Here is a 17,228-nt window from a genome sequence, read left to right as displayed (position 1 = left end):
ATGAAATTGTGAGGAAGTAAATCCTCCAAATATGTATAATGCTAAATAATCTAGTTAATTTACCACATTTACTTTTTCTTTCTCCCAAATGGGGGCAAGGTTTATATATTAGACCTGGAAACAACTTTAATAACAGTTAGATTAGTAAATGATTGTAGGAATTCTCACCCAAGGAATTTCCCTTGCCATCTAATGGCAGTTCTAGGAAAGAATTCCTAAAAGTTAGTAACCACTTCTCCTTTCCTTCTCCAAACAGATGAATTTCCAAACTCTTACATGGCTCCTGAAAATTTCACTCGGGTCACTGAGTTTATTCTCACAGGTGTCTCAGACCATCCAGAACTCCAGATTCCACTCTTCTTTGTTTTCCTGGTCATCTATGGACTGACTGTGGCAGGAAATCTGAGCATCATCACTCTCACCAGTGTTGACTCTGGACTTCAGACCCCTATGTATTTTTTGCTCCGACATTTGGCTATCATTAATTTTGGTAATTCTGCTGTTATTGCCCCTAAAATGCTCATCAATTTTTTATCAAAGAAGAAAACCACCTTTTATTATGAATGTGCTACCCAACTGGGGGTGATCTTGGTTTTCATTGTAGCTGAGGTCTTCATGTTAGCTGTGATGGCCTATGACCGCTATGTGGCCATCTATAATCCTCTGCTCTACATGGTGGTGGTATCTCGGCGGATCTGCCTTCTGCTGGTATCCCTCACCACAGCTTTTCCACAGCTGTGGTGGCTTCATCTTCTGTATTCTCTGTGTCTTATTGCTCTTCCAATGTAATCAATCATTTTTTCTGTGACATTGTCCCTCTGTTAGCATTGTCCTGCTCTGAGATTTACTTTCCAGAAACAGTAGTTTTCATATTTGCAGCTACAAATTTTTTTTCCATTGTTATAGTTGTAGTATCTTATTTCTACATTGTTTTGTCCATTCTAAGGATACACTCATCAGAGGGAAGAAAAAAAGCCTTTTCCACATGTGCTTCACATATGATGGCAGTCACGGTTTTCTAGGGAACAATGCTATTCATGTATGTACAGCCTCAAACTAACCATTCAATGGATACTGATAAAATGGCTTCCATATTCTATACAGTGGTGATCCCCATGATGAATCCCATGATCTACAGCCTTCGAAATAAGGACGTGAAGGCTGCCTTGAAGAGATTTCTGGCAAATTCATGCTATTTGACATCAATATGATTTTAGGACTATATAGGTAAATGAAGAGAAGGTTAAGAAAGGCTGCCATTATGTCAGAGAAAATAAAGGTTAGGTGACTGACCTACTTACTTTACAAGCACATAATCCTGGGAATTAAAGGGGCCAGGATTTAGAAAGCAGTGAATTAAAAAATAAACTGAAGCTCTAGGAGTTATGAGGTTAATACAGAAACAAAGCATTGTTCACTGACTTTGCCAAAGAGTATGCAGGTAGGTAGATTGATAGAAAAAGTTCCAACAGTCAGGAGAGATATAAGTTGAAAAAAATTAAATGAGTTAAAACCGAGTAACAGAATATGGATTAGAGAAGTAAGTCCATCTTTCTGATTCTTTGGCTTCTTTTTTATTCCTGGGTATGTTTAGTCAATGAACTTTGAAAAACTGTTGTTGCAGATGGCTAAAAACTTTCTTAAAGTGAAGTTAGCAAAATTAAACTGACAAATAGGTTTAAAATAAAACTCCTTAACTCTTTTTTAATGTCATATTTGAATGAAAAAATATATACTACCAATTAACTTATATTCTGAACACCAGCTAAAATATAATTGAATTTGTTTTTATATCAATTGAGTAATTTATACAACTTTTTAAAGAAAGACTGGGAGTATCATCATTGAATATGCTTTCCTTCTTGGTACATTTTGATTGATAAACTTCATGGATTTTGTAAAAGTTTTCCTTTCTCATTATTCTGAGTCTTTTTTAGTGTGTCTAATAAATTTACTCTATTGCGATACTACTAAGCATTCACTGGACCATGTTTGTGTAAGTTCTTGACATCATTAGAGGAAAAATTCAATTGATTTGTAAAATTTTCATTCTGTTTTCTGATAGATTTTGATCAGTGAGTGTACAGCAAAATAAACTGTACAACTTTGAATATATAAAGGTGACTATATTCTATCTCAGAATTATCAAATCAGAACTGAGTTAACCAATGTGATAGCAAATTAATGTGTATCATTTATGTAGTGAATGTAACCATACTGGGCATTTCCAAAGAAGAACAATAATCCATCTTTGAAATTATTTTACTAAAATTATTTGAACCTGGGCCTGCCCTCGTGGCCTAGTGGTTAAGTTCAGTATGCTCTGCTTCAGTGGTGTAGGTTTGATTCCTGGGCATGGACCTACATCACTTGTCAGTGGCTGTGCTGTGGCGGCAGCTCACATACAAAATAAAGGAAGATTGGCTACAGATGTTAGCTTAGGGTGAATCTTCCTCAGGGGAAAAAAAAATTTGAACCCCTAAGCTAGCCATGTACCTGGTACATGAAGAACATCCTGGAAAATATACTTGATTTCATTTGGACCGTCAAGTAGAGATAGGATCTAGAGAGAGAATGTTAAAACACTCAATATGAGTGTTCCAGTTTCTTCAAATCCTCACTAACACTTTGCATAAATACCATCAGTTCTTTTGATTAGAGTCATTCTAGAGGATATGTAGTGGCACCACACTGTGGTTTTAATTTGCATTTATTTAATGGTGGAAGATACTGAGCATGAGTGCTCTATTAAATCTGTAGCTGTTCTGATGCTCTGTTGGTGATACCAACCAGTACTATGACCACACACTGTCTACAACTTTGGCTTTTTAGAGACAAACCACTGAAATCATATATATTTTTTCAAAACACCTCTGGGCAAGGGATCTTTTTAAAGCCCCACGCCAAATAAATCAGCCCATGTCTATCAGCAAAGCCGTAGGTATTCATGGCTGCCCCAACAACCACATTCTAGGTATCTACCCAAATGATTTGATTTACTCAAAATAAAATTTTGTTTATTACAGCTACATTCATAGTTGATAAACACTGGAAGCAACCAAATGTCCTTCTATGGATGAATGGATAAACGAATTGTGATGCATACATACAATAGAATACTATTCAGCAATAAAAGACAGTGAACTACCCAGCTATACAAAGACATAGATGAATCTTCAATCCATGTTGCTAAGTGAAAGAAACCAGTCTGCAAAGACAACAATATTCTTTTTATATGACATTATGTAAAAGGAAAAACTATAGAGATGGTAAACAGATCAGTGGTTGCCAGGGGCTCAGTAGTGAAGTAAAAAGATTAAGTAGGTGAAGCACAGGGGCTATTTTTTTTTTCTTTCATCCTCAAGCCTTTATTTATTTATTTTTTTATTAATGTTATGATAGATTACAACCTTGTGAGATTTCAGTTGTACATTATTGTTAGTCATGTTGTGGGTACACCTCATCGCCCTTTGTGCCCTCCCCCCACCCCCCGTTTTCCCTGGTAACCACCGATCAGATCTCCTTGTCAATATGTTAACTTCCACCTATGAGTGGAATCATATAAAGTTCGTCTTTCTCTGACTGGCTTATTTCGCTTAACATAATGCCCTCGAGGTCCATCCACGTTGCTGGGCATGGGCCAATTTTGTCTTTTTTATGGCTGAGTAGTATTCCATTGTGTATATATACCATATCCTCTTTATCCAATCATCAGTTTCTGGGCATGTAGGTTGGTTCCACATCTTGGCTATTGTAAATAATGCTGCGATGAACATAGGGGTGCAACGGACTCTTGAGATTTCTGATTTCAGGTTCTTAGGATAGATACCCAGTAATGGGATGGCTGGGTCATAGGGTATTTCTATTTTTAACTCTTTAAGAAATCTCCATACTGTTTTCCATAGTGGCTGTACCAGTTTGCATTCCCACCAACAGTGTATGAGGGTTCCTTTTTCTCCACAACCTTTCCAACATTTGTCGCTCTTGGTTTTGGATGTTTTTGCCAATCTAACTGGTGTAAGGTGATATCTTAGTGTAGTTTTGATTTGGATTTCCCTGATGATTAGCGATTATGAACATCTTTTCATGTGTTTATTGGCCATATTTATATCTTCTTTTGAGAAATGTCTGTTCATGTCCTCTGCACAGTTTTTGATCGGGTTGTTTGTTTTTTTGTTGTTAAGCCGTGTGAGTTCTTTGTATATTATGGAGATTAACCTTTTGTCGGATAAGTGGCTTGTAAATATTTTTTTCCCAATTAGTGAGCTGTTTTTTTGTTTCAATCCTGTTTTCCATTGCCTTGAAGAAGCTCTTTAGTCTGATGAAGTCCCATTTGTTTATTCTTTCTATTGTTTCCTTCAACTGAGGAGTTATAGTGTCCAAAAAGATTCTTTTGAAACTGATGTCAAAGAGTGTACTGCCTATATCCTCTTCTAGAAGACTTATTGTTTCCGGCCTAATCTTTAGGTCTTTGACCCATTTTGAGTTTATTTTGGTGTGTGGTGAAAAAGAATGGTCAATTTTCAATTTTTTGCATGTGGCTGTCCAGTTTTCCCAGCACCATTTGTTGAAGAGACTTTCTTTTCTCCATTGTAGGCCCTCTGCTCCTTTGTCGAAGATTCGCTGTCCATAGATGTGTGGTTTCATCTCTGGGCTTTCAATTCTGTTCCATTGATCTGTGGACCTGTTTTTGTACCAGTACCATGCTGTTTTAATCACTGTAGCTTTGTAGTATGTTTTGAAATCGGGGATTGTGATTCTGCCGGCTTTGTTTTTCTTGCTCAGGATTGCTTTAGCAATTCGCGGTCTTTTGTTGCCCCATATAAATTTTAGGATTCTTTGTTCAATTTCTGTGAAGAATGTTCTTGGGATTCTGATTGGGATAGCATTGAATCTGTAGATTGCTTTAGGTAGTATGGACATTTTAACTATGTTTATTCTTCCATTCCATGTGCATGGAATGTCTTTCCATCTCTTTATGTCATCGTCAATTTCTTTCAAGAAAGTCTTGTAGTTTTCATTGTATAGATCCTTCACTTCCTTGGTTAAGTTTATCCCAAGGTATTTTATTCTTTTTGTTGCGATTGTGAATGGGATTGAGTTCTTGAGTTCTTTTTCTGTTACTTCATTGTTAGTGTATAGAAATGCTACTGATTTATGTATGTTGATTTTATACCCTGCTACTTTGCTGTAGTTGTTGATTATTTCTAATAGTTTTCCTATGGATTCTTTGGGGTTTTCTATATATAAGATCATGTCGTCTGCAAACAGTGAGAGTTTTACTTCTTCATTACCTATTTGGATTCCTTTTATTTCTTTTTCCTGCCGAATTGCTCTGGCCAACACCTCCAGTACCATGTTGAATAGGAGTGGTGAAAGTGGGCACGCTTGTCTTGTTCCTGTCCTCAGAGGGATGGGTTTCAGTTTTTGTCCACTGAGTATGATGTTGGCTGTGGGTTTGTCATATATGGCCTTTATTATGTTGAGGTAGTTTCCTTCTATACCCATTTTATTGAGGGTTTTTACCATAAATGGGTGTTGGATCTTGTCAAATGCTTTCTCTGCATCTATTGAGATGATCATGTGGTTTTTGTTTTTCATTTTGTTGATGTAGTGTATCATGTTGATTGACTTGCAGATGTTGAACCATCCCTGTGTCCCTGGTATAAATCCCACTTGATCATGGTGTATAATCTTTTTGATGTATTGCTGTATTCAGTTTGCCAGAATTTTGTTGAGGATTTTTGCATCTATGTTCATCAGTGATATCGGCCTGTAGTTCTCCTTCTTTGTGTTGTCCTTGTCAGGTTTGGAGATCAGAGTGATGTTGGCTTCATAGAATGTGTTAGGGAGTACTCCATCTTCCTCAATTTTCTGGAATAGTTTGAGAAGAATAGGTATTAAGTCTTCTTTGAATGTTTGGTAGAATTCTCCAGAGAAGCCGTCTGGTCCTGGACTCTTATTTTTGGGGAGGTTTTTGATTACTGTTTCTATTTCCTTACTTGTGATTGGCCTATTCAGATTCTCCATTTCTTCCTGATTCAGTTTGGGGAAGTTGTAGGAGTCTAGGAAGTTGTCCATTTCTTCCAGGTTGTTCAATTTATTGGCATATAGTTTTTTCATAGTATTCTCGTATGATCCCTTGTATTTCATTGGTATCTGGTGTGATTTCTCCTCTCTCATTCCTAATTTTATTTGAGATTTCTCTCTTCTTTGCATGGTGAGTCTGGCTAAAGGTTTATTGATTTTGTTACTTTTTTCGAAGAACCTACTCTTTGTTTCATTGATCCTTTCTACTGTCTTTTTTGTTTCAATATCTTTTATTTCTGCTCTTATTTTTATTATTTCCCTCCTTCTACTGACTCTGGGCTTTGTTCTTCTTTTTCTAGTTCTGTTAGGTGTCGTTTGAGGTTGCTTATGTGAGCTTTTTCTTGTTTAGCGAGGTGAGCCTGTATTGCGATGAATTTCCCTCTTAGGACTGCTTTTGCTGCATCCCAGATGATTTGGTATGTCGTGTTCTCATTTTCATTTGTCTCCAGATAATATTTGATTTCTTCTTTAATTTCTTCAATGATCCATTGTTTGTTCAAAATCGTGTCGTTTAGTCTCCACATTTTTGCACCCTTCTCTGCTTTTTTCTTGTAGTTGATTTCTAGTTTCATAGGATTATGATCAGAAAAGATGCTTGATATTATTTCAACTCTCTTGTATTTATTGATGTTTGCTTTGTCTCCCAAAATATGGTCAATCCTTGAGAATGTTCCATGTACTCTTGAGAAGAATGTGTAACCTGCTGTTTTTGGATGAAGTGTTCTATATATATCTATTAAGTCCATCTGGTCTAATGTTTCATTTAATTCTATTATTTCCTTGTTGATTTTCTGTCTGGATGTTCTGTCCATTGGTGTTAATGGTGTGTTGAGGTCCCCTACTATTATTCTATTGTTGTTGATGTCTTCTTTTAGTTCTATTAAGAGTTGCTTTACAAATTTTCGTGCTCCAGTGTTGGGTGCATATATATTTATAAGTGTTATGTCTTCTTCGTGGAGAGTCCCTTTTATCATTATGTATTGTCCCTCTTTGTCTTTCTTTATCTGTTTTGCTTTGAAGTCTACCTTGTCTGATATTAGTATAGCGACACCTGCTTTCTTTTGTTCCTTATTAGCTTGGAGTATTGTTCTCCATCCCGTCACTCTGAGTCTGTGTTTGTCTTTGGGGCTGAGGTGTGTTTCCTGGAGGCAGCATATTGTTGGGTCTTGTTCTTTGATCCATCCTGCCACTCTGTGTCTTTTGATTGGGGAGTTCAATCCATTTACATTTAGACTGATTATTGAGATGTGGGGGCCTACCACTACCATTTTATATCTTGTTTTCCAGTTTTCTTCAATTTCCTTTGTTTCTCATCCCATGGTTTAATCTGTTCTGATGAAGAGTTGCTACTCTCTGTTGTTGTCCTTCTACTTATCTCCTCTGCTCTTGGTTTTGTAGCCCCTTTCCTTTTTTTGATTTTTCAGGAATGAGGGTTTTCCTGAGGATTTCCTGAAGAGGAGGTTTTGTGACAATGAACTCCCTTAATTTTTGTTTATCTGGGAAAGTTTTTATTTCTCCATCGTATTTGAAGTATATTTTCGCTGGGTAGAGAATTCTCGGCTGTAGGTTTTTGTCCTTCAGATTTTTGAATATATCATTCCACTCTCTTCTAGCCTGTAAAGTTTCTGCTGAGAAATCTGCTGATAGCCTGATGGGGGTTCCATTGTAGGTTAGTTTCTTCTGCCTGGCTGTCCTTAGTATTTTCTCCTTGTCATTGACTTTTGCTAGCTTCACTACTATATGCCGTGGAGTTGGTCTTCTTGCATTGATAAAGTTTGGAGATCTATTGGCTTCTGTCACCTGAAGATCCATCTCTCTCACCAGATTTGGGAAGTTCTCAGCCATTATTTCTTTCAATAGGCTTTCTGCCCCTTTCTCCTTCTCTTCTTCCTCTGGTATACCTATTATCCTTGCGTTGCATCTCCTAATTGTGTCTGATAATCCTCAGAGAGTTTCTTCATTTCTTTTTAGTCTTACTTCTCTCTCCTCCTCTGCCTGCAGCATTTCTATATTCCCATCTTCCAAATTGTTAATTCTTTCCTCCATATTATCGGCCCTACTGTTCAGTGCATGTAGATTTTTCTTAATCTCCTCTATTGTGTTCTTCATTTACAGTATTTCTGTTTGGTTCTTCTTTATCATATCAAACTCTTTTGTGACATACCTCCTGAACTCGTTGAGTTGCCTATCTGAATTCTCTCTTAACTCATTGAGTATTTTAATGATGGCTGTTTTGAAGTCATCGTCATTTAGGTTATACATTTCATTTTCTTTGGGATTGTTGTCTGTGTATTTGTTGTTTTCCTTCTGTTCTGGAGATTTAATGTATTTTTTCATATTGCTTGATGTTGTATATTTGTGCCTCTGCATAGAGATAGAGATTAGTTGCTCCTTCCACTTGTTTCTGCTGGTGTGGTGGGGGAGCAGCTGTTTATACTGCACCAACCAGGAACCCTATCCGCAGTTGCTAACTGGGCCTGGGCCCCTCCTCATAGTCACAGTGGTTCTTTGGATTCCCTCTTCTGCCATCGGGGCCATCACGGGGTGGCTTCAGGCTGCTGGTGCCTACTGTTGCAACCCACCTAGACATGCTCCCTCCTTGGGGTCTGCAACGGTGTTATGGGCTTTTCCAGCGGCCAGGGGTAGGATCATTTATATTTGCTTCTCTGTCACTGTCGGCACCCACAAAATCTCACTTGTCCACTATGGGTCGCAGCAGAGCTATTGGCATCTTCTACAGTCTGTGGTTAGCTCACCTAGCTATGCTACTTTTGTCCTGGGGTCTTCCAGCCTTGTGGCTGCCGGATGGGTGCGCTCTACCAGTGCTGTGCAGAGGCTTTCACTGAGGCTGCTGTGAGCCTGTAGGGTTTCCCCCCAGGCTACGGAGCCGGGTCGCTGGAACTCCACCCAGCCCCAGTCCTGTTCCCCAGGAACTCGGGGAGCCCTTTGCCCTGACTGGGGGATAGCTGGAGATTCTGATTTCAGTGGTAGCTGGTCAGCTGCTGCCCTGCCTGATATTCTCCTCTCCTGGACCCTCCCGGTGTTGTGGATGCTGGGCGTCGCCCCTCCGCTAATGGCAGACAGAGAGTTTTGTCTGCTGCCCAGGCGGAACTCTGGGGCTTCCCCTCTGGGACACGGAGCCGGCCTCTGGAGCTTCACCCAGCCCCAGTCCTCTCCGAGATCTCTGGCAATCCCTTGCCTGGCCGTGCAGGCAGTGGCAGCTGGGGGGCTGCCATGCCCTCTGTCATTCTCTCTGGGACCCTCCGGGCCCCGTGGACACCAGGCGGGATCTCCCCGCCAATGGTGGGGCAAGACTTTCCCCACGGGCTCAAGTGTGTAACTCTAGAGTTTCCCTCTGCGTTTAGGAGTAATTGCGGGGGGTTTAGGTAGGGTTCTGGTCACCTGTTTCCACCGTCGCTCCTCTGGTGTGTGCTCGCTCCTGCCCTAGGTGTGTGTTGATCTTCTGGGGGCGTCCGTTGGAAGAAAGCCGCTTGCAGCTACTAGGCTGTTCAGTCGGGGTCGGAGAGTTTTCACCTATCTCCACCTCCTCCCGGAGGGAAGTCCGTCCGCCTTCCAATGTATAGTCGCGTGGGTCTCTCAGACGTCCTGAGACGCTATCTGGATATCCTTTGTTAAGCGATGAGTGTCCAAATAATTGTAGACTCGAAGAGGGAGAGACAAAGAGGACTACTCACGGCGCCATCTTGGATCTTCTCCCCACAGGGGCTATCTTTTGCAGTACCGAAGTTGTGCTGCAGGATATGGTAATGGCAGATATGTGAAATTGCCTTTTCAAATACTCATAGAGATTTATGGGACAAAGTGTAAATATTAACGAATGCAAACATTAAAATAAATCATTTAAGAGTTCAGAGGAATTCAAAATGAAATGCAGAAAGAGACAAAACTATCTATCAAATTAAAAATGTATGAAACAATTTCCCTCAAGGGGTTGGAGTGAAATATGCTGACCTGAAAACATTAAAAATGAGTGGAGTATGTAAGACTAAAGGTGAAAATAATCATATGTAGCACTGTATTCTAGTTATAATGTAAGTTCCCATTTGGATATTGTTTAATAATTATGGAAACATTACACATGTATACTGAAATTAAACAATTAAGTAGGTGTATGGCAGATTTTAGGGATCAAATTTTTCACTGTTATGGTTGGAGTTTACATAAAAGCAATGAAAGGAAACCAGAATGATCCATGTGATAATGGATCAGTGTCAGAGACATCAGCATGAACGCAAGAACAGCTTAATACAAACACTGAAGTTTCTAGAAATAGTTATAGATATGTATATCCACATGAGTTAGTGTACACATATACATTTTTTTGCTCTCTTAGCCAAGGCTTAGACGCTTGACATCTCACCAGCAACAAATACATCTACCACCAAGATATTAGATTCCAATAACACCCTTCAATTTAAGGAACCAGAATTTTCTTGAGACTTGACTGATTTTAGGAATGGGCTGGAAATTTACAGAATGAGTCCAAAGCATATTATAGACACTGAAAGTAAGGAAGTGGTAAGAAAGAGAGGAACAAGAGAAGGAAAAAATGCAGGAAAGAAGGAAAGAAGGAAAATAAGAAGGAAGGAAACAAAGAAAGAAGAAAAGAGAGAAGAAAAGAGACAGAAGAAAGAAAGAAAGAAGGAAATAAGAAAGGAAGAAAGGAAAAAATAAAGAAAGGGAATGGGGTACGTCAAAATAACAGAGGAGTCAGTTGAAAATTTTTCCCATGGCCAAGCCAAAACAATATGAGTTACAAAATAAAGTAGAATTTTAGAGCTGAATTATTATCTCAAGTATGAAATGTTTCCATGACAACATACTGATATAAATAAATGATTGACTAAACTACTAATAGTGGCAAATAGTCAGATCCCACAGGCAGAATTCTCAATAATTTATGTAGATACTCCACCCTCAAAGAGGTGGAGCAGAACCCTCCACTCCTTGTATGTAAGCTGCACACAGTGACTCCTTTCCAAAAAGTACAGTATGGAAATGAGAGAGAAGTAACTTTATAGCAGAGAAACCTGACAAACTCTCCCTCAGGCGAGGTGATCAAGATTACCATCAGCAGTGATAAGTCACATTGATAATATGTACTCTTGTTACCATGTGATGAGTGTGTCAATCCACTACCATAGTTTGCCTCCCCAAAACTCATTACCCCAATATCATCATGAGAAAAACATCAGAAAAAGCCCAACTGAGGGACATTTCAGAAAACACTTGATCAGTACTCCTCAAAAATGTCAACATCATAAAAAACAAGAAAAATCTGAGAAACTCTGACAGCCAAGAGGAGACTAAGAAAACATGAGAACCAAATGTCATGTTCTATCCTGGATGTGATCCTGAATCAGAAAAAGGTCTTTGGGGAAAAACTAAGAAAATCTGAGTAAAGGATATACTTTAGTTTCTTAAGAACAACAACAAAAATATGTGACACTCACCAAATCATTCAGGGGCCTGCCTCTTACTGTGGCATTCCCAGCTTCACTCCTGTCAGTAAATGGACTTCTATTTCAAAGATAAAAATGTGAACAATGCACCAACATGCGTAGCCAGTTCTAGTTTGTTCTCTAGTGCAAAGACTTGGCATCTATTTATTCTGGAAAAACAAAGGCAAACGAACAGATTGGTCCATCAGGAAGCATGGGTTTGACCCCTGATAGAACCACATACTGAATGACATTTTGGAAATTTATTACTTTATTCTCTCTAGGCTTGTGTTTTCTCTTGGGCATAATTATGATATTATGCTAGAAATATGGTTTGTTTATTATTCATTTATTTTTCACAGAACTCTTCTGTTCCCAAGTTAATCCTAAAGAAAAGATACTAATCAGCATACTGCTCTGGTTGATTGAAGTGGGAGGAACAAAGCTTTGCTGAATTGTCTGTCTTACACGTTTTTCCTGACATCCTTCTCTCAGTCACTCTGCAATGCTCCCTGGGTCACCCTCACAGAATCCCATTACTGCTCTAAACACTATCAGGCATTAAAAAACCTAAAAGGAAAAGGAGAATTCTGATTGCTGGGAAAATAGGAAATTTGACGGTTCTTATTTCTTGGAGAAGGTTGTTCTTTTTGAAATTTCAAGGTTTATTTTATCTTCAGTAACACTTCTATTGGAAAATTGAACTCTGAAAAGTATGTTTCTGATCTAAATTTTGATATCATGTATATTATTTAAATCAATTTCACTGCCACATTTGGGACTCCAAGAATTTAATTTTTCCATTTTTGTCATAATCAGTCCTTAAGTATGAAAGGTCTCTAAGTACCATAATATATTCTCACAAATTAATTCAATGTGATAACCCAGTAGGGATTTTAAGATAAACGGCAATGCCCCAATGGTACTGTCTCACAGAAATGATGAGAAATTTGTAACTTCCTTAAAGAGCTCCTGGGAGGTCTTCTGTTTATTGATGACACTACACACTATTAATCTTGTTTCTGACAAGGGAGCAAATTTGTGTAATATTGTAACCTAAGCTGTGAGTTGCATGTGGGCACTTACACTTGTACAATTCTAAATAAACCTATGAACTATGAACCTAATATTCAGCAAATCCATCAGGGGAAATTTATGGATGATTCATTATATAAAGTTTCTAAACTCCTGTATGAAAAGTTATGTTATTAGTTTTACATGACTCTCAATAGAATGTCCCCTATGAGTTATCTTCTATTAACTATTACATTGATATTTTATTTTAGGCTAAAAATTATTAGGCAATAAAATTTAATTCTGGAAAAATATATATAACAGTTATAAAGAGCAAATAGCCTTCTTTCAGAACACTAACCATGCTCCTGTGGTTAAGTACCATGGTTGTTCATTCATCTAACATCTGGCCTTAAGTCATGCATTTTATAGCAAGACACAAACAGAGGTGGGAAATTTGACCAATTGTAGTAGATTCATCTGCAAAGTTATTTAATGAAAGAAAAATAGGCATTGTATATTCATAGAATAATTATTTAATAACTCAAACATATAGTTTCTGCCTATATAATTCCTATCCTGGTCATAACTCATAGAATTTTGTCAGGCTGTCACTTTTAAGTATTGGACACATTATACACTTCATTGAAATTTTTAGTGTCTATGCATATCACGTGAAAAGAAATGTAATAATTTGCTCCGCACTGCTACCGAGACCAGCTAGGCAGCCAGCCGAAAAGGGGTGGATGGAATTAATAGACAGAACACAATCTATATTATTCAATGGGACAGGGACCATCAGCCTCAAGGAATGAGGTGAGGTCCCTCGGATTGCCACATATTTATTTGCAGGTAAAGAATCTCAAGCATGTACAATAGCAGGAACTAATGCCTGCAGGGACACGCAAGCCAAAGTCCAAAGGTTCTATTCTTCATCCCCCTGAAGCACACTAGCCCATCCCAGGTCATTCCCTTGGGAATATTTTAAGAACAATCAGCAAGTTATGCAGGCAGTGTTCCGTTCCTGCAAGGGCCTGGCATTCCTAAGTCCCCTGCGTTCATGCTCCATAAGATATTCCCTTCCGGCCTTTGACTCCAAGGCATAAACAATCTGGTATCAGATCACAAATCTCCCAGTCACCCATTTTGGATTTATTTTTCCTAGGCTTAAAGCCTAGCAAGAATGCTGCTATAATCTCCTGCAGCACCTCACCCCATTATACAGGAGTACACTACTATGATAGTTGGATGTTTCTTTAACAGAAAACTGTGTAATAGATTTACCCAACAGATACGTTCCTTGTGGATATTAATCATTTTAACAAATTTATAACAGAAATTTTCTTATATAGCTGTCTATTTTAAGGAAAAGGGAGATAAAAAAGAATTTCATGTTTTCTCTTAATAGAAATACAGAATAAAAATAGTTGGTACTTGTCCTAAGAGTAAGGAGATTACTACATTTTATGTCAGAAAATCAGTGAAGGAAATGTCATGGAGCATGGGAGAAGATGCTTCAAGATAGTTATCCAAAGGATATTTATGTTTATGAAGAGGAGAGGAGTCTAGAGAGGAGTTTCTTAAAATGTGCTTACTCACCATTAGCATATTTCAAATTTAGTGAATCTTAACCAGGAATCCCTTGAGGAATAGCCTAGAACAGAGTAGAGCAGAAGACAAAATTGAAAGAAATTAGTGCATCTCAAATAATGAGAGGACCTAAGATATGTGTGCGAACTTTGAGACTACAAAATGATTGGCATGTTTTAAATGCTGCTAGAATGCCAATGTGGCTAGAGTGTAGTGATCCAGATGGAGATTTGGAGATGATTCTATAGTGGGAAACAGGACCCTTTGAAATGACAAAACAAAGAGTGACCATTTAGGAGTCTTGTTCCAACACCAACCAGCTGAGTGAGCCTAGGCAAGTCATTAAAACTCTTTGCTACTTCCCCATGGCCATAGGGTGTCATCATTATTGTACATTATTGTACAATTATTGAAATAATCATACTGGACACCCACACACTATTTAGCAATTTTGATTTCTCCACCATAAAGAGGAGAATAAAATCAATAAAACCCTCTCTTAATCCTTTCTTTCACAGGAATGTCTTCACCCGTTGAACAAATATCTGTGAGAACAGAGACACTAGTAAAGGAAACTCTTGGTCTATAAACTGTCTTTTATGAATTCCCTTACTAATTACATTATCCAAAGGGTTTTCTTGTAAACTCTCTGGAATTTAGGGAGAAGAAATATGAGGTATCTCAGATAAAAGTTTTCTTTTATCAGTTGCACTAACATTGTGACAAAGCCATTAGTTGGTACTTTGTATTGTCTCTTGTTTACTTTAATTTATTACAAAATTACTTATGAATGGCCCTAGGTTAATAAAGGACAGCTAGAACAGATGCTTTAGTAGCAAGGAACCATGCAGTCTTTTGAAATCTTTTTATTTCCTAAAATTAGGTATGGGAACTCAGAGATTCACTAAACAATAGGAAAGAATGAAACTATGTAGTGTTTTTAGTATACAATCATTTGTTAATGAATGCTAAAATGTTGATAGCTTTATGTGTAAAAAATGGAAATTTTTCAGCTGTCCATCAACAGATACAAGATGAATTATGACATATAAATAAAATGGAATATTGCCAGCAATAAAATGGAGTGAACTGCTCAGACTTGCAAAAGGATGGATGAATGTCAATAGCATTAAGTAAAACAAAATAACTAGACAGAAACATACTTTATCATTCCATTCATTTGAAGTTCTGAAGTAGTAAATTGAATCTATGGTGATAGAAATTACAGTAATTATGGCCTGGGATACAATGTGGGGCAATTTACTGCAGAGAGACATTGAAGGACATGTTGAGTGATGGAAATACTCTCTACCTGGGAGCTGTATTAACACACTGGAATCTTCACTTTTTAAATGTCATCCAAGCTCTGTTGGCATTTTATTATACCCAAAATACACCTTAAAATTTGCTGTTTTAAGCAAAATCAATACAATTTGACCTTTTAAATGGTATTTTTAATTTGTTTCTATTAAGTATTCCATGAATTTCCATACAATTCATGTAGATAAACTTGTAAAGGATATATAAAATTATGCTAAATTATGTATATAATTTACTTGATAAATTTCAAAACTATCTATTTAGTTTTCAGTATTATACCTTATTAATAATATTCTTGTGAGGAATTTTATATATTTTAAATAACTTGTATTACTTCTGCAGAACAGTTTTCCAGGAGCAAGTTTTCTGTCCAAAGAAGATATGCATGTTCAACTATTTTTGGACCTAAGACAAGAGATTTTGATAAATTACATTCCTCAGTTCATGACACTTTATCATCATTGGGTCAGACAAGTCTCTTCTCTTTTCTTAACTTATTTTTTGTTCCAATTTGTTATGAGCTGAATTGTGTCCCACCAAAATTCATGTGTAGAAGCCCTAAACCCCTATATTTCAGAATGTGACTGCACTTGGAAATAGAGCCTTTAAAGAGGTAATCAAGTTAAAATGAGGTCATTAACGTGGCATCTTAATCCACCATGTTTGGTGTCTTATACAAAGAGGAGATTATGACACAGAGAGAGATGCCATACAAGTACAGACCCAGCAATGAACATATGAAGACATAGCAAAAGGCGGCCATCCGTGATCCAAGGAGAGGCCTCAGAAGAAACCAAACTTGCCAACCCCTTGATCTTGGCCTTCTAGACTCCAGAGTTGACAAAATATATTTCTGTTGTTAAAGCTACCTAGCCTGGGGTATTTTGTTATGGTACCACTGGCAAATTGATACATTCTTCCTCTTTATTTCTGTATCCAGTTCCCTCTACCACCATCAGGTAACCATCCAAATGTATTCAATGTGATTCTCTTTATGTTCTCTGTTCTTACAAAATATGCATTACTCTCATGTGCATACATTTACACTTTTCATAAATGACTTTGTGCCAAATATCTCAACTTCCAGCCTTAAATTTAAGGCCTATAGGGGAATGTCTTATGACAAAAAAAAAAATAAGTATTGCTGAAAATAGAACTTAAGCCCTAAAGAATAGAATTGCCTCAGGGCAATTTGCTTTCTACATAATTCTGTTAGTCACGGGCTTGCTTTAGTAGCACATATAGTAAAATTGAAATGGTACATAATTCTAGTAGTCAGTATATGCGTACAAAATATCTACACTATTCAGTGTGTAAAAAAATTATTTGTGTGACAGGAATTTATAGATATGACACAGAGTTCCATTTTTAAATATTATCTTTGACTCTTCTCTACTAATTACCTACCTTTTCTCACCTGAAATACAATCATAAAGAAGAGAGTAAAATAATTCTATTACCCAAGGATTGTTTTTAGAGGACATACCCTCCTGTTAACATCCACTTATCTCATTCCTTAAAATAGTGACTATGCTAAATGTATTCTTTGAAGTAAAAGTGGGGAAAAAACAGCAGACATAGTGTCATAATAAAAAACTATCTATAAATAGTTTGTTCTAGTTTCACTACTAAAACATTGGTTTCTGGCTCTTCAATGCTACATTTTTCAATAATGAATCTCTGAATGCAAATGAGTTACTCTGGGAGACACACTTTCATCACCATGCTCCTTAGCTGTCATAGAGTTGAGTT

At 37.5% G+C, this 17,228-nt stretch overlaps 1 pseudogene; it reads left to right on the top strand.

Moving 5' to 3' along the window:
• Positions 1 to 276: 276 nt before the first annotated feature.
• Positions 277 to 1,211, top strand: LOC106844050 (olfactory receptor 8J1-like; annotated as a pseudogene).
• Positions 1,212 to 17,228: the final 16,017 nt, after the last annotated feature.

This window comes from Equus asinus, chromosome 17, assembly GCF_041296235.1.
Source record: "Equus asinus isolate D_3611 breed Donkey chromosome 17, EquAss-T2T_v2, whole genome shotgun sequence".
NCBI lineage: Eukaryota > Metazoa > Chordata > Mammalia > Perissodactyla > Equidae > Equus > Equus asinus.
This window is presented reverse-complemented; position numbering and strand designations above follow the sequence as displayed.